Raw genomic sequence first — 27,024 nt, 5'->3', positions numbered from 1 at the left:
AAAGAACCAACATTGCATTTAAGCCTTAAGTTTGCATACTTTTTTACAGTTTACAAACATTAGCACATACTTTTTCTCCTGATCACTGGACCTTCCAGCAACCTCTTAAATAAGTAACAATTATTTCCACAATTTAATAAATGCTTCTAATTTCAAAGCAGAGTGGAATTATTATTTTCATAGCATCTGAACACTGTGAATGTTGTATGGGAGTGGTGGAAAATACTAACGGACTGAAGTTTATTCTTCTTTAACCAAAGAAAATACTGTGGCTCTTAATGTTTTTTTCTAGCTAATGAACCAAATCTATAATAAAGCTACAAGTTCCAGCAGTGCTACAAGTGCTTTGCAGTACACTTAGAAATGAATGACACTGCAAGAAAAGATAATTTCTGACTAACGCCAAGGACTCTGGAGTATTATTGAAAAGCAACTCCCTGACCAGTTCTATTGAAGTAGGCTACTGTTACTCTCTAGGAGAGATGGAGTTTCCTCCTTGTGCCAGAGCAATTTATACTTCCACTTTTCATAATATGTCATAATAATGCTCCTTGTGGTGTGCCATGGGTAGTTAAGCACATTCGTTATTCCAAGATCCAAGCTTTCACACTACTGAATAAATGAAAATATTATGTGATCCCAGCCAGTGCAGCCAGTCTGAAAAGGGGCACAGAAGAAACAACAGGGGGGTGTCATCTCAGGTGTTTCTCTCTCTAGCCTGGTTTTCTAAGATTCTTTTGTGCGGTTTACAATGAAACTCTTCAAAAGGAGAACGATTAGAAGAAAAGCACCTTGTCCTTTATTGGCTAATTGGATAAGAAATAATGCAGAACAGAAATGGAGGGATGTGCAGAGATGCTGGTGACAAATCACCTCTTGCTTTGATCTTAGTGGAGGAGCTCCTGTTTTTTAGCAGACGAGGATCTCAGTGTGGATGTCTGCAGCTTCCACTCTCCCACTGGAACATGGCACTTACAGATGCTACTCTCTTGTGAAACTTCACCAGATGGGACTGAGCCTTCCATCCCCAGTGTAAAGAACCACCTTGTTTTAAATAACAGGGGAGAGGAGAGAATGGAATTGTGAAAAATGTATTTTTGTGCACCTGTTATGTATCACAGTTCAGCCAAGGTTACACAATGAGTAATATATAAAATAACAGTGAACAAAGCTTATCCCATTGAACAAAGCTTATGTTGGAAAGCATAAAACAGAAAATATTCTTAACCAAGAATGTCTCCTTTCAGAAGATTGACAGTTCTAATTCCTATTCCTTTTTCTCTCTCAAATAACTGATCATTCAGTAAATTATTAAAAAAAAATGTCAAGACGTCGGAGGAGAAAAAAGACATCAGGAGAAAAACTGTTGAAATCTAAATAAAGTTTGTAGTTAATAGTATTAAGCCAATGTTCATTGCTTAGTTTTGATAATTGGTCTATGACAATGTAGATGCTAACATTAGGGAAATCTGAGTGAAAGGTATGTAAGAGCGCTAATATTTTTATAATGTTGTAAATCTATTATTATCTCAGAATACTGTTTTAACAAAATCTCAGACCAGTTACTGGGGGAAGGGGTTGGCATGAGTGACAGCGATGATAATTCATGGGACAGACCGCATAATGATAATTTCCTTTTTAAAACCCCCAAGTATAATGAGAGCTAGAAGCTTAGGAAAGCATATTAAACATGAAAATACTATTTCAAAAATGTAGGAATATATGATCATTTCCTAGCATTTAGACTTTCAAATTTACCTGACATTTGCCAATCACCTCAATAATGCAGGGTAAATTATGGGATACTCCATCTGGAAGAAGCAAAAAGCCAAATTACTTCCAAAACCTTTAAAGGAATAGCTCTTCAATGGCCTTTCTATCTCAAAGACAACTCTCCAGAATAAATCAGCTATCCTCTCCCTTGTCAGCCCTCGGTGCTTCTCACATCACCAACATGTGTTGCAGCATTAAGCACATTCCACTGTGTCCCTAACTAGGGTGCCCACCTCCCAGCATAGGAGCCTATTTATTGTTTATCTTCCCTAATGCCTTAGTTCACAATAGGTACTTGTAGAATATGTTTTTTAAGGAATCAGTGAATTTGATTGTGGAAAAAAAATGTGCATGGTATAACCTTTTTTGTAAGAGCACCTTTGTTTCAGTGTCCTCCCTAGAGATCAAGTGAGGAACAAGCCATGAGATAAACACTTTCCTGAAGCCCTTGCCATCTTGATGGTGCTTGAAAAGATACCCTGACTGCTCCATGGAATTTAATGTGAATGATTCTGAAGACAAGTGGTACCTGTATCAGAAAAGCCTTGGGTAGCGTAGGCTCAACAGATTTGCTGATTCTGCTCTCTTCCTAAGTTCTGTTTGTCATTTCTAATATTGAAATCCTGGTTACTTGAAGGTTTAGGTTAGTTGAATACACCTTGCCACAGTTTTACACCCCAGCCAGTTTCTGTCCCTTATGGCTCATTTCCGTGAGTCGTAATAGAGAAAGTCAATCAAAAATTAATTATACCAGTAATCAGTTTGTCATTTTAAACACTCTATTGAAAGTAGAGAAATGAAAGTTACGTTTGAAAGTAAATATACTGAAAAGAAAAAGTCATACAAGAGTCAGCAGGTGGACAGGAATCGTCCTCAGAAGGCCCTGAATTGGTTTCGGCTTCATCAAAACATCTTGTTCATGGAAGGTGCGTTTAGTATGCACCATGGCTGCTGCTGTTTGAAGGTTATTAAGTTTGACCTAGATTTTATTGGTGTTCACTCTAATCTACTCAATTATCTTTGGGGTTTGCATGTGTCTGTGGAAAAGATGAAGCACCGACTTAGATTGGCATATTGAGTGGTCGTAAAGATTTGATAAAATGCTAATTGATAATAATGAAAAACAGTCACTATCTTGATAAAAATTTATTTTCTTGTTCTTTTGAAAATTATTAGGGAAATTATTTTCTAGTGAAAAGAGGAGTCGCTTAATAAGGAAGAATCCTAGGAAGAGGAATATAACAATAAGAATCCTATTTCTTTGGTATTTTTGTAGCTCGCATATTTTAGATAGGAGCATGATGGTGAAAGGAACTAAAATTTTAGAATAATAGTAGGTTCAGGAATAGCTATCAGAGGTCATAGGTAATTCCTTCTCCTAATTCAGGGTCTGAGTGCAAATCACTCAGGACAGAAAATCTCCATTTTCTTAAATAACATCCAGAGAATACATATTTATAACTCCCTTGATAATAATTTCATAATCTGTGTTTTGAGACACCAAATTTGTCCACTCTCTTAAGCTACGTTGTCAAACTTTAAGAACTACAACAAATAGAAAAGGAGAAAAATGCCTGAGGGAGAGATTATACATTGAACATTGGGATATTTAGTTACTATTGTCTACTCTTGGCCTATTGTGAGTGGTGAGGTGGATGCTAAGGAGTGGAGCAGAGGCGGGAGAGTTAGGACACATTGTTGGAAAGGGTTGACCTTTATTTAAATAACAACAAAAGGGTCAGCAGCACTCCAGTAGTCAATACTTTCTTGATGTGTTTTGTTGTTTCCTAAGTCTGGTATGATTTTAGTTATATTCTCAAAATTGTTCCTTTAGCCCATAAATTCATGTTTTTATTAATTTCTTGTTATTCATTTGGGGATTTAAATTTTTTCTTTCGCTAGGCAACTGCTGTTTTCTTTCCTATTTTTTAATTTATAATACATTAACATGATTCAGAAATTTTTAAAAATGTAATAGAATGGAAGGTACTCTCCCTCCTTGCCTTCCGTCTGCTTCTTCTCCCCACTCCTTCCAGAGACTTTATAAATGCATATGTGAGCAAAGAAGTATTCATTTACTGTATACTCCCACTTTTCTCTAGCATTTTTAATGGAGGAACATGGGCTAGAACCAGACTGGCTTGGGTCTGAACACTAATTCTCAGTTTCTTCATCTATGAGTTAATAATAATAATGTCATCTTCACAGGGTTTGTTAGGAAAGTTAAATGGGAAAAAGACTATAAAAAACATCATTATTTCTGACATGCAGATAGTGCTCCACGAGTGTGATTATCATTATTCATAATCTTTGAATGAAAGGGGGGGCATGAAAAGAAAAAGTGTTTTATCAGTTTCCTAGGACTGCCAGAACAAATTACCACAAACTGGTTGGCTTCAAACAACATAAATGTCTTCTCTCACAATTCTGGAGGCTGGAGGTCTGAAATTGAGGTATTTATAGGACCATGCTCTCTCCAGAGGCTCTGGGAGGCATTCTCCTCTTTGCCGCCTCCATCTTCTGGTGGTTGTCAGCATTCCTGGGCTTGTGGTTCTATGGCTCTAATCTCTTCCTCCATCTTCACATGGCCTCTCTTCTCTATGTTTGTTCCTCTGTGTGTCCCTTATAAGGACTTGTTGTTGGATTTAGGGCCTGTCTGCCCAGATAATGGAGGAGGATCTCATCTTGAGATCCTTAACTTAGTTCTATCTCAGAGACCCTTTTTCTAAATGAGGCTCTATTCACAGGTGCAGAGGATTAGGATGTGGGCATATCTTTTGAAAGGACACTAATCAACCCGCTACAAGTGTCTTTTTGTAACTTATTTTATGAGGATAAATTTATCAATACAAAATGTGTTCTTAAGGACCATTAATGTATTGCAAACTGTAATATTGCAAATATGGAAGAATTAATTGGCATTTTATTTTATGTCAATGTTACATATAGTAAAAGTTTACTGGCAACCTATGAAACGTAAAATTATCAAACTGATAGAAATAAAACAGACATAAACTAAGAAAAAATACATGACTTTTGCTAGTACAGTTTTTTGATTGTTCTGCCACCCTTTGGTTCTATATGTGTATTTGTGTGGGGAAGAGGGAAGGAACCAGTCAGAGATTTAAAAAAGGGGAATATATTGATGAGTTTTAATCCCACTTGAGAGCAGAAACTCGAATTGGCTTGTCACATCTTCAAGAATTCACTTTTACTCTCTGTTGTAAATTTCCTACCCAATGGAGACCCACCTCCTCTATCTAATAGTAGAATGGCTTATTCATTCTGTAAAAGAAGGAAAGACATAGAAGATCCAGAGGTACCAGATGTGTTTTCTCTAAATCTTTTGGAACAAAAAGAGTAATGAAAATGTTAATTTTTTTGTTTGAAATCCATATGACTTTGCTTCAAAGAGTCACTGTTTCTATGAGAGAAAACTCTTGATGGCATCACAAGCATTCAAACAGAGGTGGCTTACTGTTAAAACTTCATTTCACCCACAAGTATCATCATAGTTACTCCAATGTCCTACAATTTTTGTATGACAAAATCATATGAAAAATGCACTGACTTCTAATACTGATTTTAATTTTTTTTTACAGTTGATTAACTTTAGCAAATCCACACATCCGTAAACGTAGTAAAGTGCTAGAGACATTGTATATGATATTAGTCTTTTAATAAACGTATTTTTAGTTGGCAGAATTTTAAAAGTATTGGCCATGTTAAGCAATTAACCTCACACTGGCTAAGAAATGCCTTTTTAGTCTTTTTAATTCACTACTCAGCCTATATGTTAGGAATGCTTTAGGAGATGGTATGATTTTCACTAGTAAAGAGCTTCCAATGTATTATTAAACTTTTCACCTTTAAAGCTTTTTCAAATATCATTCAGAGATATGCTTTCCTATATAACAGAATATTTTCATTTACACAAATTTGTTTTGTGGATTTTGAGGAAGGTGAAACTTAGCTCTACTTGGTATCTGCTAATCAACAAGGTGTATAGTTTTTTCTTGGCCCTTCAGTGATCATTGATGCTTAATGTTAGATCTGAAGCTGAGGGGCAGGGGATACGCATTGCCGCTCATCTGGTGTCCAATACCCAGTGGTTATTGATCTACCGGGACCTTCCTGGGCAGAAGTGAGGTTTCTGCTCCTACTTCTTTCTTATCTGACTGTGAGGAAGACTAGACACATCCTACCAATCCTAAGTCAGACTTCAGATTTTCTTTGACAACAGAACACAAAAAACTACACCTTCAGACTTTACTGCTCCCAGGGTTCTGCTTGACTCCTTCTCACTTTATGTCTTTATCATGAGATGGTCTCAACCTTCTAAAATGTCATTTGCCGCTATCCATTTCCTCTAGCCGTGTCTGTCCTCCCTGCCACTGCTGCATACTAGGATATGTAGTCACTTAATGGATGGAAAATAACAGGTTCTCATAGTGTGGGTTGGGAAGGGCTCCAGATTTGATGTCTCAGGACATTAGGGCAGTAGGAGAGGTGGCTACTTCAATTTTAGAGTGATTGTGGACCTTGATTATCAATCTAATCTAGGAGCAAATAACAACTACTTTACAGAAGGTCTCTGGCATTTAGTCAACTATTTTGTTTGCTTTCTTGTTTTTACATGACATTTAAAAACCCCAAGTACTGAATTGTATAAAATAAAGGTAAGAATTCCTCTTCCTAAAAAAGTGAGCCATTATCCTACTTCCATAAGGTGAACAATAACATTTAAATGTGTCTCCTTCTATAGTTTTTAATGTTCATAGAAGCATATGTGTATGTGCCTGTGTGTATTTTATTTTTCTGTATTTTAACTCAATATTTTGAATCTGAGATCTGCCATTAACACTATCTATATCATCACAAATCTAATTCATTATATGTAATCTATGCCCAGCATTACACAGTTTAAATGCATTGTAATTTTAAGCCATTTATTTATTGTTGAACACTTGTATTATTTATCACTTTTTGCTATCCAAATAATGTTGCAGTGATTATGCACATATGTATATCCTTATGCATTTTTGCAATTGTTTCTGCTGAAAAGAATTTCAAATTTGCTGGGCTAAGAGATTCACATGTTTTAAAATCTAATGGGTGCGGCCAAATAGTCTATTTAAAGAAAAAGGAGGGAAAGGACAAATGATTCAGGCTTCTTTGACTTAGAATGTGCTTGAGAGTTTTTGTCTTTGGTTTGTTTGTTTGTTTATTTGTTTCCTCTTTTGCGTTTTAACTGGATACTGGAAAGGAGTGTACTGGTAAAGGCTAGACCCGTGTTTTGGAATGTCTAACCAATATTTGTAACATCACGTGTGCTATAGGAACTCCTTCTGCCTTCCAGGAGGAGAAATTTCTCAATGTATTTACAGTGATTTCAGTAGAGGCAATTATTTTGATACATACTTGCTATCCCATCAAATGCCTCAAATAAATACATGAATTTTCCAGGAAATCTTGAATAGAAATTGAAGGATTAGACAGGTTAAAGTAGATAGCAGTAATAGTTGTCTCTTTCTTCCTGGATAAATGTGGATAAAGCTAGAGGAAATATTTGGTTTGTGTTGCCAGAGCAGAGAATGGGGATATTGTTGTCAAGATGGGGAAGTAAAAACATATGCAATTGTGTTCAGTGGTGAACATTTAATACCTGACCCCCAGAGGAATTTTCAAAACTCCTCTTTCAACCCCTTTTAGCAATTTGGTTTATTAGGAGTACTTAGCATTTACACATGTGAATCCTTTTATTTGTAGAGTTTCTGATGTACTGTTTTTTTTGTTTGTTTGTTTGCTTTGGTAAGGAAGATTGGCCCTGAGCTAACATCTGTTGCCAATCTTCCTCTTTTTGCTTGAGGAAGATTGTCACTGAGCTAACATTTGTGCCAATTTTCCTCTACTTTATATGTGGGATGCCGCCACAGCTTGGCTTGATAAACAGTGTGTAGGTCCACGCTTGGGATCTGAACCTGCGAACCCTAGGCCACCAAAGCGGAGCACATGACCTTAACCGCTACACTACTTGGCCAGCTCCTGTTTTCTGATGTACTGTTTAAGCAAGGATGAGTCATTTATTCTTTATTCTTCCATGTTCATGTCCATAGAGATAGAATAACTCCACATAATTGAAATTAGAGCATAGCTGCTAAAATCAAGTTTGCTGAATGCTTAAAAACCATTGAAGGGAAAGGGAATTTTGGCATAAATTAATGTCTTTTGATTTACATTTGTAATGTATTTTTAATTTTACTTTTAAAGCTGAATTTAATTTCATGCATTTTTATAACCTCTGTCTTTTAGATTTAAACTACTCATCATACAAGATAGCTTAGGTAAATGGTGGTGAAAAAGCATGCAATTCTTGGTTGAGTAATTTCCTTTTCTGTATAAATACTCTAATTTTAATTTCTAGTTACTCACAAAAACCCATATTTATGGCTTGTCTTAAATAGTAAAATTATTCAAAAATACCTTTTAAATGTATATGTGAGATTGTTGATGGTTTATTTGGATGGTGTCTTGGATAAACATTTGGGTCTCTTCTCCTGCTTGATTCTGAAAAGCCCCACTATCAACATCTCTGTGAGAAGTCGTATGTACACATGTGAATGTATATATGTTTATATATTTTTATGTGTGTATATATATATATATTTACAGAAATTTATGTATGTATATACACATATGTGATTATGTGTATTTATAAACACATAAACATCTTTCACATAGATTTAAGAATAAATCATAATGTTCTCTCTTAAATATCTTTGATTTTCACACATCCTGCAATCCTCCCATTAGGTACCTTCTCTATTAAATCTCATTAACATGAATGTGCAGGCAGAATATTAATATAAAGACTTCTCCTGAATCAAAAATATCTTCCCCAATGACTAGGCATAATATTATGTGTCCCAACTACCAGAATTATGTATTATCAACCAAAAATAATGAATGAGAAGAGAGGAGTATCAGGTCCCACACATGAACTCAACTGAACCTCAAATTTCATGGATGAGATCCGTCACCTTTCCCCAAAATATGACCAAATTTTCTACTTGATACAATAGTCTCCTCATCTCACAGACCTCAAACTATGGAGTCAGCTTTGATACTCCTCTTTCAATTCAATAATTAATCTATGATAAAAATGCCAGAGTCTCTCAGATATTTCCTTTCTTTTCACAATGTTGTCATCCTATGTCAAACTTTTCAACATTTATATTAATGAATAACTCCCTTACTGGTTATTCTCTACCCACCTAGCACCTAGCTCTGTGCTTGGGGACATAGGAATTGAATAAATATGTGTTGAATGAGTGGGTAGATTCATTTTAATAATCTATTAAAGTATAAGCCTCATCAAGTTATTATGCTGCATGCAGGTTTCTAGTGGATCTCAGATCCCAACAAGGGAAAAATCCAACTCCTTACTGTAGTGTTTAGGGCTCTTTAAGATATTGCTCTCATTTTTATCACTACTCTCCCTCTGAATCTCTGCTTCAGTCATGCTAGTTTTTAAATTTCCCCTCATATTTCATGCTTCATCCCAAGCCTGGTATGCATTATTGCTTTGTTCTGTGTTTTCATGACAGGGTTGCTTATTTAACCTGTCCAGTCTCCTTCTCTAAGCCTAAAGTTTAACTGGAGTTCCTGTACTTAAAAGTTCTCTTAGTCAGCTTTGGCCCACACTCGTGTCTCCTTCCTTGGTACTCCCATTAATTAACACTGCTACTTTTTCTTGAATTTAGGACTTCTTCTTCCAACTATGAGAGTAAGAATCTAGCCTTTCCTTACCTTGGAGAATGCAGATACCATTTATTGAATAGTGGGACTGGTAGGTGGAATTTATAAGCCCTCGGTGTCTGCAGGTGGAAGATGGAGAAGGATGAAAAGGCTACATGAATGAAATGGGAAGTTGTTGTGGGAGGGCTGCATCAGTATAGAGAGGTGCTCAAGAGGGCCTGGAGGTGAGGATAGGTCATCTTAGGCCCCCAGAGTAGCCTCTGAAAGAGAAGAAAGTTCACCAAAAAAGGCTCAAGAGATGAGTTTTTCCTTCTTCAAAATTTTGCCTTAACATAGCCTAGCCTGGTATTTCCTGGGCAGCAAAAGTAATGTCACAGCACTGTTTTCTGGCTGTCAATGCATTTGAAGTTCTCTCAAATACCTTAAGGTGAGAGTCATGTAACCTCTTTACACTCTATCATGCTGCATAGTCCTGTTTCATAAGGTATTTCTTTTAGGGCCATCAATAACTGAATTTCTGTGTAAAATCAACTCATTTCGCTGTCTCTGACTATCCAATTATTTGATCTACCTTGACTAAACTACTTATTCAGGCACCTAACCAACTGAATAAACAAAATCACTGGACTAATATCCTCAATTCTCCCAGCAAAGCACAGAACAATTAGGTCCCTGCTGACCACTTTTTATTTCATACTACTCTCCCACTTTTTTCACCTGCCTGTGACTCTGGCCTTCTTTCAGGTTCTCAAATGTCCTGGATTTCCTCTGGACACAGGACTTTGTATATGCTCTCAAACCACCCAAAACTTTCCTTTCCTTCTCTGCACAGTCCCCTTCACTCTCCCAGACCAGGTCAAGTTATGATATTGCCTTTTTAAGTGATTATTTGATTAATGTCCATCTTTCCTGCTAGATTGGAAGTTGCTTGAAAAGATAGACTGTGTCTGTTTTTGCTCATTTTTGTATCCTAGTTCAGCGTTACTCCTGTTATCTAAACCCTCTAAAACACAAAAGAACCCAAATACATATGCTTCTAAGCATAAATAGTTGAAAACAGGGCTTTGATAGTTACGCAGTTATCTATTTAGCCAAATATTAATTTTTATCTTTTATTCAATTAGGAGGGCATATTGACAGTTCTTTAAGGATAGGGTAACTTTCTCCCTCTGTGTGGTTTTGGAAACCTTAAATGCATTTTTAGTATCAATATTTTCCCAAGTTGTGTGAAGATTATACACAGAAAAATCTGAAACATTTTCAAGGCCTTTCACATTTCAATAGAGGGAGTATGATGATTTTACTACTTGACTTTGTTGTACACAGTTTTCTCATTAGAGTGAACTCTAAATCAGTTATCCAGCAAGTTCATATTAAAGGAGAGATGTTCAAAGAATTATGCTGCAAGACTTCTCAAAGAATACTTGTATGATTTAGTGATACTAAACTATAAATAACTTCGAAGTGGAGAGAGAAGTTTGATGGCTTAATAAGAAAGGGGTCAGGTCATTCTGGACACTGAGGTTGCTATATGCAGAGATACAGTTTATAAAGATAAGACTTTTCTCCTTTTGTAGCTGATTTTGTGATTTTCTTAGAAATAGCTGCTTTGACTTTCTTACTACTTTCCTGAGTTTACCCATAAACTAAAAGATATTTAATATTTAAGTGCAGCTGCGTAGAAAAAAGCATCCGTGATAAATATCTTCAACTCTTCCCTCTTGCTCATGAGCTACATCCAGTCAAGAAGCAAGGACTCAGTTCTGCCACATGAGTAAGTCTTGACTCCTACTTGTCCTTGACCTGACCATGCTAGGAGTATCTTAGCTCAGCACCAATAACCTCCTAGGCATTCTCCCACTTCCGGGTTCGGCCCCCACCCCACTCCTCAATCCTTCCCTCTTACCGTCGGCATGGTTGCTTCTAAAATGCAAATCTGATCACTCCTTCATTTAAAATCTTTAAAAGGCTCGTAACAACAAGAGATTAATATAAAAATTTTATTACAGCCCAGGCACTGTTCAAAGTGCTTTACATATATTGAGTCATGATTATGCCCTAAGACAGCAAACCTAGAAACTATTATCAGTCATCACTTTAGTATAATAATAAAGTTGATGTTAATTGAGCACCTCTTTTGACCAGGCACTGTTCAAGCACATGTATTACAATATTAACTCATCTGATCCTAACAATACCCCGTGAATAAGGACTTTTTTTTTTTAATTTTGGGAACTGAGTTACTAATAAGTTACACTAATAAATAACTTACCCAAGGTCACATGGCTAATAAGTGGAAAGACAGCATTCAAACTCAGGCAGACTGCCTCCTCACTCAAGCTCTCTATTCCTTCTGTAAAACATTTGTCTGAGGCCTATGACCTAGAAGGCTCACAGCTAAAATGTTATACTTTAGTACTTTTGTTCCCATCAGCTAAAATGTATGCCTAAAAAAATCAGTTGTGGTTATTCCTAAACATGTTTATGCTAGCTGTACCTATTATTGTACACATCTAATTTAACTAAATAGTATACAAATTGATGAAATGTGTAAGAGGAAGAAACAGTCAATGTTTTGAAAGACTAACTTATAATGAGATTTCTTTTTTAAATGGCTGTCAAATGTGGTAAGACAACTGTGAAATCCTGGGGAGTCCAGAAGGATTCTGTATTCAGATTTTGTCACAAATATCTTTAAGTTTTCACTCCAATGTAAAGAAACTAAAACCGGGAATTATAAGCAGTGTAGTATGAGTATGGTTTAGAAAAGACTTCTCAGAACTTCAACTTGTGGGCTTATACCCAAAGAGAATGACTCTTATCTCAAAAGGTTGGTGAATTAATTGTGCATCATGTGTTTTATAATACAATGATATGATTAAGAAATGAATGTATGATTTTTTGGTGTAATTCCATAAAAGCAATCTGACCTGACAGTTATCAATCTGGATTGTGTTGGATGAGAGGATTTCTCATCTCTTTGAAATATGATACCACATGTGCCATCACACCCACACTCTAGCCAAACCACAGAACTCAGGGTTCTTCTGAGGTTAACCTTTAAGGAGCTTTAGGATCTCTTATTTGCTGCCTTTGAACATGCTTTCGTTTTGTTCAAAATGCCTTTTCCTAATCTTCTTACTGCTAACTTTGATTCATCTCTTACTTTTAGATATTATCTGCCCTACAGTATCTTTCCAGACCTCCCCAAACTGGCGATATGCTCCTCTAAATGTCTGTTAAAAACAACTACTCAGAAAAAATATATTGTCATTAAAAATTTGGAGGAAATAATGAATGTATTCATCTTTTTTACTTTCTTTTTTCTGTTATGAGGAAGATGTGATAGGACAGATTTTAAAAATATAAAGATAAGTAATAAATTAAACTTTTCTAATCCTGGTAGGCTATACAGAATAAATCTACAGGGCAGTCACAGACTTGACCATTACTTAAAGATTAATATTACTGTGCTGAGGAGAGAACCCATATGACAAGGGAATCATGGAAAATTTTGATTTGGGAATGATCAGCTCCAAAAACTTGGTTTTTTTTAGGTATTGCGGTCAGGCTGATAATTTGTAGGAAGGAAAGTTGTTAGTAATGGATGTGCAACTTCAATGCAGGTTACAAAATATGAAACCTAACTGAGACAAGTAAATAGCAAAGTAGGGTTTAGGTGGATGTAGAGGTTTCCATGGCAAGCCTGTTTCATCTAATCAAAGCGGTATTTTGTAATCATGAAGAGAATATAATTATAAGCATTTATTATCTAAGTGGGATGATTTTTGATAAGGGTGAAACGGAATTGCTTTTATTAGAATGAGATAGGTATCCAATCAGAAGATATACAAATTATGTTATTATGTGGTTCTGGTGCTTAAGAGGGAACACAAGCTTCTCTTGGACCCACTTTCACTGGCAAACAGCCATTTAACCTAAGATGGGCTAGAGCTGCAAAGCTGAAGTACTTAAATGTTTTGCTTCTCTGGTGATCGTTTTATAGCAAGCCCCCAAAACAAGAGGTGAATTGAATGCAATTAGCTGTCAGTGAGAATCATCACTCCAAAGTGAAGCGGCCCCATACCATGTACACTGAAATATTGTCCCTGTAATCAGTAGAAGTTTGGTATGTGTACAAAGCAAGGGCTCCACTCTGGAGATTAGTTGAATTGAAAATATCTGGAGGAGTGGTTGCCATTGGCAGCTGACCATTCTGCTGAGCCCTTTTGCCCCAGGCTGCTAGTCCTATGAAGATAATTATGCATGATCTTGTCATTTTTTTGATCAATACCTTTCAGATGTTCCCCATTGCCTACATGACATAGTATATACTTCTTAGATTGATATTTTGGTTTTTCTACAGTCAGTCCATCCCCAACTTACAACCTACATCTGCTGGCTTCCATTAAACCACATTCCAGCCAAACTAAAAAATTCAGGGTTTTTCTGACATGAATTCTTGATTCATTTTATCATCTGTATACCTTTTGTCACATTTTGTACTACTCATGACCATACTTGTATTTTTCTAATTTCCCACATTAGGATCAGCCCAGTCAGAATTAATCTTTTTCTTAAAGAAGTGTAGAATAGTAGTTAAGTGCACAGACTTTTGTGTATCTGGGTTCAAGTCCTTTGTTGTTTTCTTTGTTTGACAGAGCCTAAATTACTGTCATTTAGCAAACTACTTGGTCCACAATAAGTACTCAATATGTAGTAGGTTATTATCATCATCATTATATCTTGAATCCAGCATTTATCACATTCTGCTTTGTGTTGTAGTTTCAATGTTCTTACTTCATCTCTTGAACTACGTTATATTATAGGATTCTTGAGGTCAGAGGCTTTGCCATACTTAACTTTTTCTTCCTCCTGACCCTCCAAAATCATGTATGTTTTAGATGCTCATTTTAATAAATGTGAATTGAGTTGAATTGATAGAAATGTACTTCGGTAGTCATGTTACAAATTACCATAAGTTACAGTGAATCAAAATACTGTAAGTTTTAATAATAATATTCCTGTGTAGGCTTAAAGCTTTCATGCAAGTCAGTCTACAAGGTCCATAAAATAAATCCATTCAGATAGTGCTGGTGACAAGTATCTAATTCTATACTTGATATATTTTGAGCTATTTTCGTTCATAGTTATAAATTAATACCATTTCTGTAAACTGTAAGCCATCAATTTTCGTTCAGTGTTTCCTTTTACTATCTGCTATGTTACTGAGTGAATTTCCTATGTAAAAATCTAAGACAAAATGGTCTTCACTTATGAAGATGGCAATTAATAGCCTTCTTAAATAATTATCATATATTCAATACTCGTATCCATGTTCCATTCAAATTTTCTAAAAATTTAGTTTGTAAATGAAGCTTCCATCAATGTGGATAAAATGCCCACAAGCAAAACTATAAAGAGAAGCCCTGAAATTTGGTTTTCACATTTTAATTTTTAAAGGCTAATTAACACAAACTAAGTCTATCACTGTTGACAAACTAACCTCTCCAGCTCTCAAATTTTTTATCTGTGAAATGACTGTGTTGTCTGAAGATTTCTAAAATCCTTTTCAATTTAAGGTATTATACGATTCTATTACCAAAATGAGAGAAACAGCAACCTCAAATTGTTTATCGTATTCTAAAGAGGACTGCTGCCAGAGTTCACACTCATTCATCCATTTAATCACTATATATTTATTGAGCAACTATGGAAAAGGTAGACGGGCAGTGTTTTAGGAGTTAGGAAGACCGTGTTGAACACAGCAGTTAAAGTCTCTGCCTTCGTGGAACCTATAGTCAAGTCAGGGACGGAGACAAAATCAAATAAACAGTGAGTTAGATTATGAAGGCAGGGAGCAGATAACTGCTATGAAGAAAAGTATGGTAAGAGATAGAAGATAACAGGAGGAGCTCTTTCAGATGGAGGGAGAACATTAAAACAGGGACATAGAACACAAAGAGCATTCCATGCAGAGAACAGCGAGTACAGCAAAGGGGTGGAATCCAGAGGACTCTTGTGTTCGAAGAACGTCAAAGAGGCTAGTGTGGTGGAAGTAGAGTGAGCAGGAGGAGGTGAGGCCAAAGGTGTAGTAAAAGGCCAGATCATGTAAAGCAGTGATTCCTGGAGGGGTGATTTTTGCCCCCCAGGAGACATTTGGCAATGCCTGGCAACCTTTTTGTTTGTCACAACTGTGAACGGCATGCTCCTGGAATCTAGTGGGTGGGAACCAGAGATCCTGCTAAACATCCCAAATTGCACAGGACAGCCCCTCGTGACTAAGAATTATCTGGTTCAAAATAGCTATAGTGCCAAGGCCAGGAATCTCAAATGTAAGGGCTTGTAGATCACAGTAAGAAATTCAGCTTTTATTCTAAGTGTGGTGGGAAGCCATTGGAAATTTTTCAACTGAGCAGGAAGATGACACGATTGGAATTGTGTGGAGAATGACCGACGATAGAGGAGAATAGAGACATGAAGGCGAGTGAGGAGGTGACTGCAGGAGTCCGTGGAAGAGATGCTGGTAGCTTGGAACAGTGTGGGAGCTAAGGAGGAAAGAAGTAGTTGTTGGATTCCAGGTGTAAAGAAAAGTGAACTCTGACTGTTTTTTCTTCTTAGCTATGGCTTTTCTATCTGGTTTCAAAGTTTTACAAGATGATTTATATCATTTAACAATTTACTTTAGGAGGGCAGCAATTGGCCTACATGGGAGAATATCAAGAAGATGTGTCTATGAAGGACTGACTCTTCAGTTTATACCTTCACAACAATATGAGAAATTACGTCTTTTTAAGATCTATTTTATCCACTTGAATCCAGTTTCTTACAGGTCAGACATTCTCTGTACGAACTCAGTGGACATAGAAGTCAGTTTTATGCTGTTTAATATTATGCTGGATTACATTAGAAGTTTAATAAAACCTTATTAAAAGTAATTTCCTGCTCTTCCTATATGAATTGAACATTCCCTGAATTTTCTCTTCCATAATGGAAAAGTCAGGCTTACACTCAAGAGCACATTTCTTGGAAGCTGAGAGAATTGCTCTTTACTTACTAGAGACTTAGATCACTGATAGCGAGTATTCAAAGATAAGTATGAAACAAAATATCCTGGGAAGCTTTGAGTAAACTTCTTGTTTACAGCAAAGCCACTTGGCAGGCAGGTATTCTGATCCATAACCTCATTCATGCTTTGTAGCCCAGAGAATGCATAGGTAAGAGCTCTGCCACCATGTCATAGTCCTATGTATAGGGAAAGAAAAGCATCTTTTCTGACTTTCAAGCAGTTCACTCACCTGTTTACATACAAATACTGAGATTCTAGACATTATAATATGGGTTTATAATACAGGTTGATGTACGCTATAGCAATTTGAGCTTGAATTAGCAGAATCCCTTATTTGGTACTTTATAAAGCTTATTTTATTCATATTTATTTTTTATGAAGCATAATCTATAGCTGTCAAATGTGTAATCAAGGATGGTAACTTTTAAGAAGTCATTATATTCTCTCTCCATAATACTATTTGTTTGAATGAAACTGTTCAATAAAGACATATTAAGCAATATTCGGTTAGAAAAATGATTGATGATTAAACTAATTCCTGTTGACATTGATTAGATACCACTGCTATTTTGCTGTATTGATCATATAAAAAGAATTTCAGTTCAATTCAAATTTAACCAAATTCCTATTTGTTCTTGTGATGTAGTTGTATATAGAAATGTTATTTGTTGGTAATTAAAACTTAAAAAACAGTGACTTTAAAAAAATAAACTAAATGAAAAGCTACGTTCAAAAGATACGGCATCATGCTACACTTTGAAGATCAAATAGTTTCATAATCATTGTAGGCAATAAATAATGAATAGAGTTAACGGAAATGAATTCTCAACAAATAAAACTGCAGGCCTCCAAAAAGAACAGAGGGAAAAGAAGCAAATCTGTCAGTTTATATGCCTTGATTAAGGAGTTGTTTTTGTGTCCTAGAAGGCCTACTAAGAGGTTTGAAAACACTAAATCCTCAACTCTGAAACAGGAATACAAATGTAGAAGGTTTCTGGAACCTTCTACCCAAAAGAGGATAAGTTTCATTTTAATAACTCTATAGAACGGCAGCTAAGTTCTTTCATTAAAATGAACCCAGGAAAAAGAACTGATTTTGCAGCTGGAGAGTGTCTTCTCATTCTTTATGAATTATACGTGGGTAAGGACCAGAGAAGCCTCAGCCCCATCAGCAGGTACCCCCACTCTTACATCTTTCTCTCTTAGTTTTAATCACAGATGAGGAGAAATCTTTGGGAAGTCAAGAACATGTTTTTTTGTTGTTGTTCTTGTTATCTGGTTTTGTGTTGTTGTTGTTTTTGCTTGTTTGTTTGCCTTTGCCTTTGAAGGGTGGCAGAAAAATGCCACCCCAAAATATGCCCCCTTGACATAAGGATTATTTTGAGTTAAAGGGACTTGAAAAACAGCAAATGCTTTCTTCTTAAAAGGAAGAGGAGAAATTCTTATGTGAAAGATGTCTTCTCTGTACCAGAAGCAAAGTAACATTCTTAACATCAAGGACAAGAAGATGAGACAGAATTCTATACAAACACACCTTCTAAAATAATTCTTACCTCCCCTTAGCCTCCCCACATAAATCCAGTTAGTTTTCCATCACTGCCCTCTTTGTTCAACCTACTATAAAAACATGTAAGTTCTGCTATTTCTGTGGGTCTTCCTTCCTTAGGGGGGCTCCCATGTCATATAAAATTTACGTAAATGTATATACTTTTCTCTAGTTCATCTGTCTTCTATAAGTTTAATTATTAGGGAAAACCCTAAGAGAGAAAAGGTAAAAGTTTGCATCCCTATACCTTCCTTATCTGTGGAATGAATACCAAACTTTTGGACATTTAAATAGGAAGACATTTCAGTAACATTACTTAAACAGAAATGATTGTGTTAGCAGGCATCCTACTGGAACTAATATTTGACAAATCCTTTGCTTAGTACGGTGAGCAGCTAGTTGAAAACTCTTTGGTGTAGCAAATGAAGGCATTTCTGTGAACTAGATTTGCTCTTTATCCCCGCTGCCCCCTCAACATGTATTGATTGGTTCCTTCCATCTAAGAGGGAAGACCACCAAATGGAAGGACTACTGGAGAGATTACCCCCAATTAACACTCCTAGCTTTAAAAGTTGTGTTTGTGTTACGCTTTTTTGTTGCTGTTTTTGTCTAGTTTCACTGCTATGGAACTATTATTAGCTTGTCTTTAAATCTTTATATTTTGCCTTTATATGTGTACATATAAATATTTGTGTTTTATGTCTATTGTAATTACTTTTTGATATGAAGCTACATATAAATTACACAAAGGTGTAAATATGGTAATATCATAATGCTTTGTTTAGAAGTGCTGTTTGACTTTTCTTCTTTTTATCTTTCCTCTTCCTTCTTTCTCCTGTCTTTGTATTAATTACCCCAATCCCCCACTCATGTCTATAACCTCTTGTGTATCTCCCATATAATTTTCTTTATGCTAATACAATGTCGCTGAGCTAACATCTGTGCCAATCTTTCCCTATTTTTTGCATGTGGGACACCACCACAGCATGGCTTGCTAAGAGGTGTGTAGGTCCTTGCCTGAGACCCAAACCCATGAACCCCAGGCCACTGAAGCGGAGCATGCAAACCCAACCACTATGCCACTGGGCCGACCCCTCAACAATACTTTTTGGAAAATCTTGAGTTAATTAATAATTCTGATTCATTCTTTTTATGGATTGTATAGCATTCTATGGTATGGACATACCCTCATGTATTAAACCATGGCCCTGTTTGTAGTTATTATTTTTGCTTATACTTTTTTTGCTACTTTGAACAATGTTGTAGTAAACATTGTTGTACCTGTGGCTGCATATAGTCATTTTTATGTCATTGAATCCCAGGAATGGAATTGCTAGATCATAAGGCAAATGAATTTTTAAAATTTTATAGATGTTGCCAGGTTGCTTTCCAAAACGACTATAACTCTTCCTATTTATACCCACACTGTGAGAGAGTATACTTTTCCCAACACTCCTGCCAGCAATAGGTTTTATAGCTCTTTTTGATTTTTTAGCTGTTGGTTATAAAGTAGTATCTTGTGTTTACTCTAATTTGATTTTCCTGACTACTAGTGAATTTGAGCAGGTCTTCACATGTCTCTTCTAAAACTTACTCATTCATATCTTTTACCCATTTTTTATTGGATCAGATCATTTGTCTTTTTTCTTTATATGAGTGACTTTGTGAGGGCTCTTTTATTGTGCAGATATTATTCTTTTGTATGTCATATGCGCAACTTATTTTTTCCCCAAACCTATTGTTAATCTATTGACTTCTAACTTTATTTGCGGTTCATTTTGTCTTTTGAAAGTTTTGAATTTTTAAATATTCAGGTATTTCTATATTTTAGAACTTTTGATTTTTTTTAATTATTATTATTTTTTTTTGAGGAAGATTAGCCCTGAGCTAACTACTGCCAGTCCTCCTCTTTTTTTTTTGCCGAGGAAGCCCTAAGGCCTAAGGTCATGCCGCTAGGAAGTGGCAGAACTGGAATTCAACCCAAGTCTGTCTGGCATGGAAGCCCGCATTGATTTTCCCTCTGCCACACTGCTTTCCTGCAGTTATCTATTGTTCCTATTTCTAAAGAGATATGTTCAAGGAAGAGCCATTGTTTGGTGAACTCTTTAGCTCTGAGGCATTCATATTTTATTTTACTAGTAACTAATCCAAAGGCTTATTAATTTTATTTTTAAGAAATAAAGCAAATAGTATACATTTCTTTTAATACTGAAAAGTTAAGGTTGTAAGACTGAGATCAGAGGAAACAGATGGGAAATTATTCATGGTTCTTCTAATATCTAAACATTATATGACCTTACATTAAGAAGCACTGAAATGTGTTTTTTCCCCCTCTGTAACTAGCATGTGGGAAAAACCTGCGAAAAGTAAATGATGAATGATGCAGACATCCAGGAAATTATTTCAAGAAAGGACATTGTAAACAAGTGCAAAAATACCATTTATAATAAATATTGATTTTTTTGAAAAATAAAGTTCTACATTACAGATTCACTATTTTATTTAAATTGGTTTGCTAGGAAGCCATGCATGGAATAATGATATGAGTCACTATTTCTGTTGGTGATAAGATCCAGTTTAACAATAGGTAAACCGATTATGGTATTTACACCTTTGATATCACATGTAATTGATTATCATTTTAGCAAAAACTAATTTAAATATATGCAAGTTAGATACATTCATTTTTTTACAATGTGGAGTTATCTTTTCTATATTCAGATAGTTGTATAGTGTGCTATAATGCAATAAGATATTTACCTACTTAAAAATTTTTGACCCAGTATGATCTAAGGTAAATTAATATTGGATACATTATGATAGCGCATAGAATATTTAAGAGAAAAATCAATAATAATATCTTTAAAATAAAATAATTTAAGTATTTAATTTTTCTATGCAATTATAATTACCGGATACCTTCATTAGATAGTGACATATGAAATATTTTCCTTAATTTATGATGGTATATCTCAAGGAAATAATGCACTACTGAGGAAAAGTAAACCTTTTTTTCCTGTAAGTGAATGGGATTTGAAACCCACAGTACCTTCTTTACCAGTTAGCTTTCATCTGTTCTTCATATCTTGATTCAAATATTCATAATGCCTTTCCTGACTATTCCAGCCTGAAACAATAACATCCTTTGAAACTACGCAGTTAGCAACATTTGATGTTCATTCATTTATTTACTTCTCCATTCATCAATTATTTTCTTGCAGATGCTTCCAACTTTTTAAATCTCATCTATGGTAGTTTAAATTGTCATGTGTATTTCCTAGACCATTTACGTTGCTTACGTTTAGAATCATGGTATAAGTTATAATCTTGTTAGAAAGGACAGGATCTTATTCTTTTCTGTGCCCTCACCAACATCATTTATACTGTTTCACATAGTAGTCATTCAGTAAATGTTTATTTATACCAAGAAAGCAAAACAGAGTCCCTACTGTCACAGAGTCCAAAACCTTATCTTCATGAGCTAACCATAATATATAAGGTAATACAGCATAAACTGACACCTCCTTGCTAGGTTGATCAACATAGCCTAAGTATGGGTAATATACATGGCATGATCTAGCATGGTTGGAATTTGATGTATGGTAAATATCAACATCTTTCTCAAATTCTCACTGACGATTGTAGTGATTTTTATGGACAACCATAGATATTTTTAAGATGTATGTTTAATAGGAGAAACCATTCTATATATTAAGGAAATTGTCACATTTATGCCCCATAATCCAAATTTATAAAAAAATACATAAGGAATATTCATCACTAAAAAAGTTCTTAGTTGTACTATGAGCATTCATACTAAATTCATAAAATTAATTCTGTAACTTTATTATGAACCTGTATAAATCTAACTTCTAATTTAAATGAACTAAATACATTTGCTCTGATCACCTAGCAGCAGTCTATAGTCTATTTAGAAAATGGCATTTCATTTTTTCCAGTGAAAACATGTTAAGACTTATTCTTTGGAATCTCAAGTAGTTATGATCCATGGTGGAATGGAAAGGAAATTATGGAATCTGGTTTCGATTATCTTTGCCCTGCCATTAACTACTAGGTGACTTTTCCTAAATATTTTTTGCCTCTGCTTTATCTGTATGAAGAGCAGTTAGATTAGATCATTGCTAGGGGCTTTCCAACTGTGATCCTAAGAAAGTAATCACTTACGCTTAACTACAGGTGATTCAACTTCCTAGAAATATTATCACCTAATTTGCTTCAATTCACCCTCTATTAATTACATACACTTTGTTTCTAATTCAGTACAAGCTCCAAGGAAAGGAGTATTGAGTCTCCATACTTCAGCATTTAATTACTAAGCAAACATAACAAGTGTCAGCAGTTAGGCTCAGAAGAGAGAATGGATATATTGAGTAGCAAAACAGCTTGTCATGTTGTGATACCAAAGAAATCTTTGGAGTTTTTAGAATACCATCTCTGACCATGGATTTTAAGAAACAAAATTTAACTTGATTCATTAAAGAATTTTAGGCTTACTTCTCTGCTTAAAATCCTTCTATAGGGTAAAATAGGCATCAATGGCTCTTCATGATCAGGTCCTATTGAAACGTCAGTCTCATCTCAGAGACCTGATCTCATTTTGTCTAATATTAATATATCTATTATTTTCATGATTTATTATTTTATTATTATTATCAAGTTCTCTGTGTCCTTTTGTGTATCTCTCTCATAACCATAGAGCTAGGATTTTTCCCTAGATGGACAATCATTTTTTTCAATTAGCTAGGTTAGTCCATTTACTTTTATTATGGTTACTGATGTATTTGGATGCCATTGTATTTTGTGCTTTCTACTGATCTTGCTTTTTCTATTTTTTGTCCTTTCCTGCGTTCTTTTGCATTAACTGAGATTTTTAAATTCTATTTTCTCTCTATTGGTTTATAAGTTATAGACTACATTTCCATTATTATTCTTAAAATGTTTTAAATGCATACTGAACAAATTCCAAAGATACTAAGTGTCTAGTCTTCACTAGACAAATTCAAAAACCTTAGAAAAATATATTTTCAATCTCTTCCCTCCTTTCTTCCTTGTTATTAGTGTAAGTCCTTATATGGCAGAGAGAAAAAGAAAGAGAAAGAAACCTTGCTCTCTCTGGTCTCTTTTTATAAGGGTACTAATTCCACCATGAGGGCCCTGCCCTCACCACCTCATCTAAACCTAATTATCTCTCAAAAGTCCCTGTCTCCACTTACCATAACACTGGGAGATAGGGTTCAAGATGTGAATTTTGAGGGGACATAACTTAGTCCAAAGCACAAAGTAATTCAATGAAGAACGAATGGTCTTTTAAAATATAATGCTGGAAAATGCAAAGAAAAAAGAAATTTGAACCTTTTACCTTACCATATTAAAAAAAGTCCTAAAACTATAAAACTGGAAAAAAATAGGAGAATATCTTTATGACTTTGGATTAAGCAAGGGTTTCTTACAGTATAAAAAGCATGTACTCTAAAAGAAAAAAATGGTTAAATGGACTTCATCAAAATTTTAAAAATATTTATTCTTTGAAGAAAGAAACTGTTAAGAAAATGAAAATAACAAGCCACAGATTAGGGGGAAATATTTGCCAAAACACATATCTGATAAGAGTTAAATCTAGACTATGTAAAGAAGTCACACAACACAATATAAGAAGATGAACCACTGAATTTAATTTTTAGGAAATTTAATAGATATTTTACCAAGGAAGAAAACAAATGACATATAAGGTCTCAAAATCATTAGTCATTAGGGAAATGGACATTAAAACCACTGAATGTCCCTAAAATGGCTATAATTAAAAAGAATGATAATTATCAAGTGTTGGTGGTATGTAGAACGACTGGAACTCATACACTCCGGTACAGCTGCTTTGGAAACCAGTCTGACAGGTAACTGCAAGGTTAAACGTTCGAGTACCAGCCATTTCACTCGTGGATATTTACCCAGGAGAAATGAAAACACACATCCATATAAATCTTCATACTCAAATGTTCATACCTGCTTTATTGATAATAGCCAAAAACTGGATACAACCCAAGTGTCCATGAACTATTGATTGATAAACTAATTGTGGTATTTCTATATAACAGTATACTATTAAAAGAAAATGAGGCAACTTACCAATACATGAAACAACATGGATTGATCTCAAAAGCATTAGACTAAGTTAAAGAAGCCAGAAATAAAAGAATACATATTGAGTGATTCCATTTATATGAAATCTTAGAAAAGGCAAAACTGTGATGACAAAAATCATCTCAGCTGTGGCTACCTGGAACCAAGGATGGAGGTGGGGGCAAATTTTCATGCAGAAGGGCATGAAAAATCTTTTTTGGGTGATTCAAGTGTTTTATATCTTGATCTAGTGGTTATGTGACTGTGTAATTTTTAACATTCATTGAATTGTACACAAAGTTGCTGAATTATATTTCAGCAATTTAAAATTATACACTAACAAGTGAACTCTGCTGTCAATTTAATTGTTATTCCTTTGAAGATAGTCCTTTTTTCTCTGGCAGCCTTTCAAAAATTTGGGGGGCGAGGGGGTCTTTAGTGGTCTGCAACTTCATTACAATGTGTCAAGGTGTGGTTTCCATTTATCTTACTTGTGATTCACTTTGAGTCCAGAATTTGTGAATTTACGTTTTCATCAATTCTGGAAAACTGTCTATCACTATCTCTTCAAATATGGCCTCTTGTCTCTTCCTTTGGGACTCTGATTATACTTAGGTTACATTTTCTAGTAATGTTCCCCATGTCTCTTTAACATCTCTCATATTATTCATTTCTTTACCTAAGTAATTTTTTTAGATATATATGCCAGTTCATTACTTCTTTCTTTAGTTTATACTAATATGCTTTTCAATTCACCTATTTAATAATATATTTTAAGTTTTAGAAGTTCTGTTTGGTTCTTTTTCAAATGTCGGTCTTTTTAAAATAGTATATTGTTCTTTGTTTATGTTTTTAATTCTCTTTTTAATTTTTAAAATATTTAAATATGCATAATTTATGTTCTATATTTGATAGATCTGGCATTTGAAGTCCTTGAGGGTCTAATTCTGCTGTTTATTGTTTGTCCTACTCATTAATGCTAGCTATATTTTGTGAGTTCTGTTTTTTGGATTGTGAGTTCCTATTGGCAGGACTTACCTATAGAAAACTTGAAAACTTGAATTGAGGGATTATCCCTGAAGAGATTTTTATTTCCTTCTGCCAGATTCCTGGAGCTCATTACAGTTAATACTCAACTTTCCCAGACTGCACAAGCGGTGTGAATTTGAACCCCAATCTCACCTGAGAGCAGGACGTGGATTCTCAAGGGAGAATTTTTTCCCTTCCAGAGGCCGACCCTAGATGGACAGTGTCCTTCTTATTTCCCTTTCCTGATGGTAGATCACTTTTTTCTAGTCCAGTCTAGCAGTGATGATAAAAGAGATTTAGTTCCAACTCCTGATCTTGCAGAGTCCTGAGCCATTAACTCATGGTCCCTTTATGACAATGAGAACCCAGAGGTCTAGAATCCAGTAAGCATCATCAGGGCAGCCACTACTTTGGACAATGAGAACCATCAATAGAATAGTCTGAAAAATGCAGAAATAAAAATACCTCAATCATGGGGCCAGCCCGGTGGCGCAGCAGTTCAGTTCGCACCTTTGGCTTCTTGCGGCACATGGTTCGCTGGTTCGGATCCCGGGTGTGGACATGGCACCATTTGGCACGCCATGCAGTGGTAGGTGTCCCACGTATAAAGTAGAGGAAGATGGGCATGGGTGTTAGCTCAGGGCCAGTCTTCCTCAGCAAAAAGAGGAGGACTGGTAGTAGTTAGCTCAGGGCTAATCTTCCTCAAAAAATAAAAAATCAAAAAAAACCAAACCAAAACAAAAAGAGAACATCTTAAAATAAAAATACTAATAAAAAATACCTCAATCAATCACAAATTATTCATACTGATTATCTAGGTTAAGAATATGTCTGTGTGTATTTGAGAAACAGTTTAAATATGAATTTGTTTCCTTCCTGTGGTGTCAAGGATTACATCAACAATTTTGTATTCAACTGATGACACTCAAAAGATTCAGAGACTTTAAAAAAATCACATCATTTTCAAGGTCAAATCAAATCGGAGGCAATCATTCATTCCATAAGCCCTAGGTAACTTGTCTTCGGAAAGCTAGTACTAAAAATACTTTTTAGTAGACAAGTAGTTAGAATACTATACAGAACTCATTTTTGAGTGTCAAAACTGAAATTATTTGCAAGCCATAGATACATACAACCTTGCAGGCTGACACCTCACTTAACTGTTAAATCACCTAAAAGATTGTCTTGTCTTTCTTTTATGTGAATTCAGGAGCACAAAGCTATTTAAAATTCCTTCTCTAGAGAAGTTCTATTAGGAGTATTATATTTCTTTGGCAGTCCTAAAAGGAACCAGCTCGATATTTTAACATCATGTTTTTTAAAGCTACTTTGAGTTATCTTTTAAACAGTTAGATTGAAACCTGAGAGATAAAATATGCACTATGTATATAACATGAATTTTACCAGGGTTTTACAGCTCGAAGAGTTCTTTCACACCTGTCCAGTATCTAGGCAAACCGCTCTCTATTAGCGCAGCAACATTCAAATGTGCAAGTGATTAGTAAGTGAAAGCACAAATAGCTACATGACACTTTCACCTACTACTCTCTGCATGTTTGAATATGCACAAACAGATAGATTGTGTTTTCACATTAAGTTTTAGAGTATCCCAGAAGGGTATAAGAATAAAAGAAAAATAAGATTCATTATACCATTAAAAATAGTCTACAGTCACAGTGCAAATGTGGCGAAAAGAAATTATTGAAGCGTA

At 35.2% G+C, this 27,024-nt stretch overlaps 1 protein-coding gene and 1 long non-coding RNA gene across 7 annotated transcripts in view; one reads left to right on the top strand and one right to left on the bottom strand.

Annotated features, from left to right (window-relative positions):
• Positions 1–27,024, top strand: part of IMMP2L (inner mitochondrial membrane peptidase subunit 2) — an 854,823-nt gene that overhangs the window by 626,148 nt on the left and 201,651 nt on the right. The gene's annotated exons all lie outside the window — the stretch shown is intronic.
• LOC102147552 (uncharacterized) lies at positions 777–25,672 on the bottom strand. The gene is made up of 3 exons (XR_290147.4): positions 25,467–25,672; positions 1,759–1,811; positions 777–1,044 (listed from the first exon to the last, which is right to left on the bottom strand). It is a non-coding gene; the product is annotated as an uncharacterized lncRNA (long non-coding RNA).

This window comes from Equus caballus, chromosome 4, assembly GCF_041296265.1.
Source record: "Equus caballus isolate H_3958 breed thoroughbred chromosome 4, TB-T2T, whole genome shotgun sequence".
Taxonomy (NCBI): domain Eukaryota; kingdom Metazoa; phylum Chordata; class Mammalia; order Perissodactyla; family Equidae; genus Equus; species Equus caballus.
This window is presented reverse-complemented; position numbering and strand designations above follow the sequence as displayed.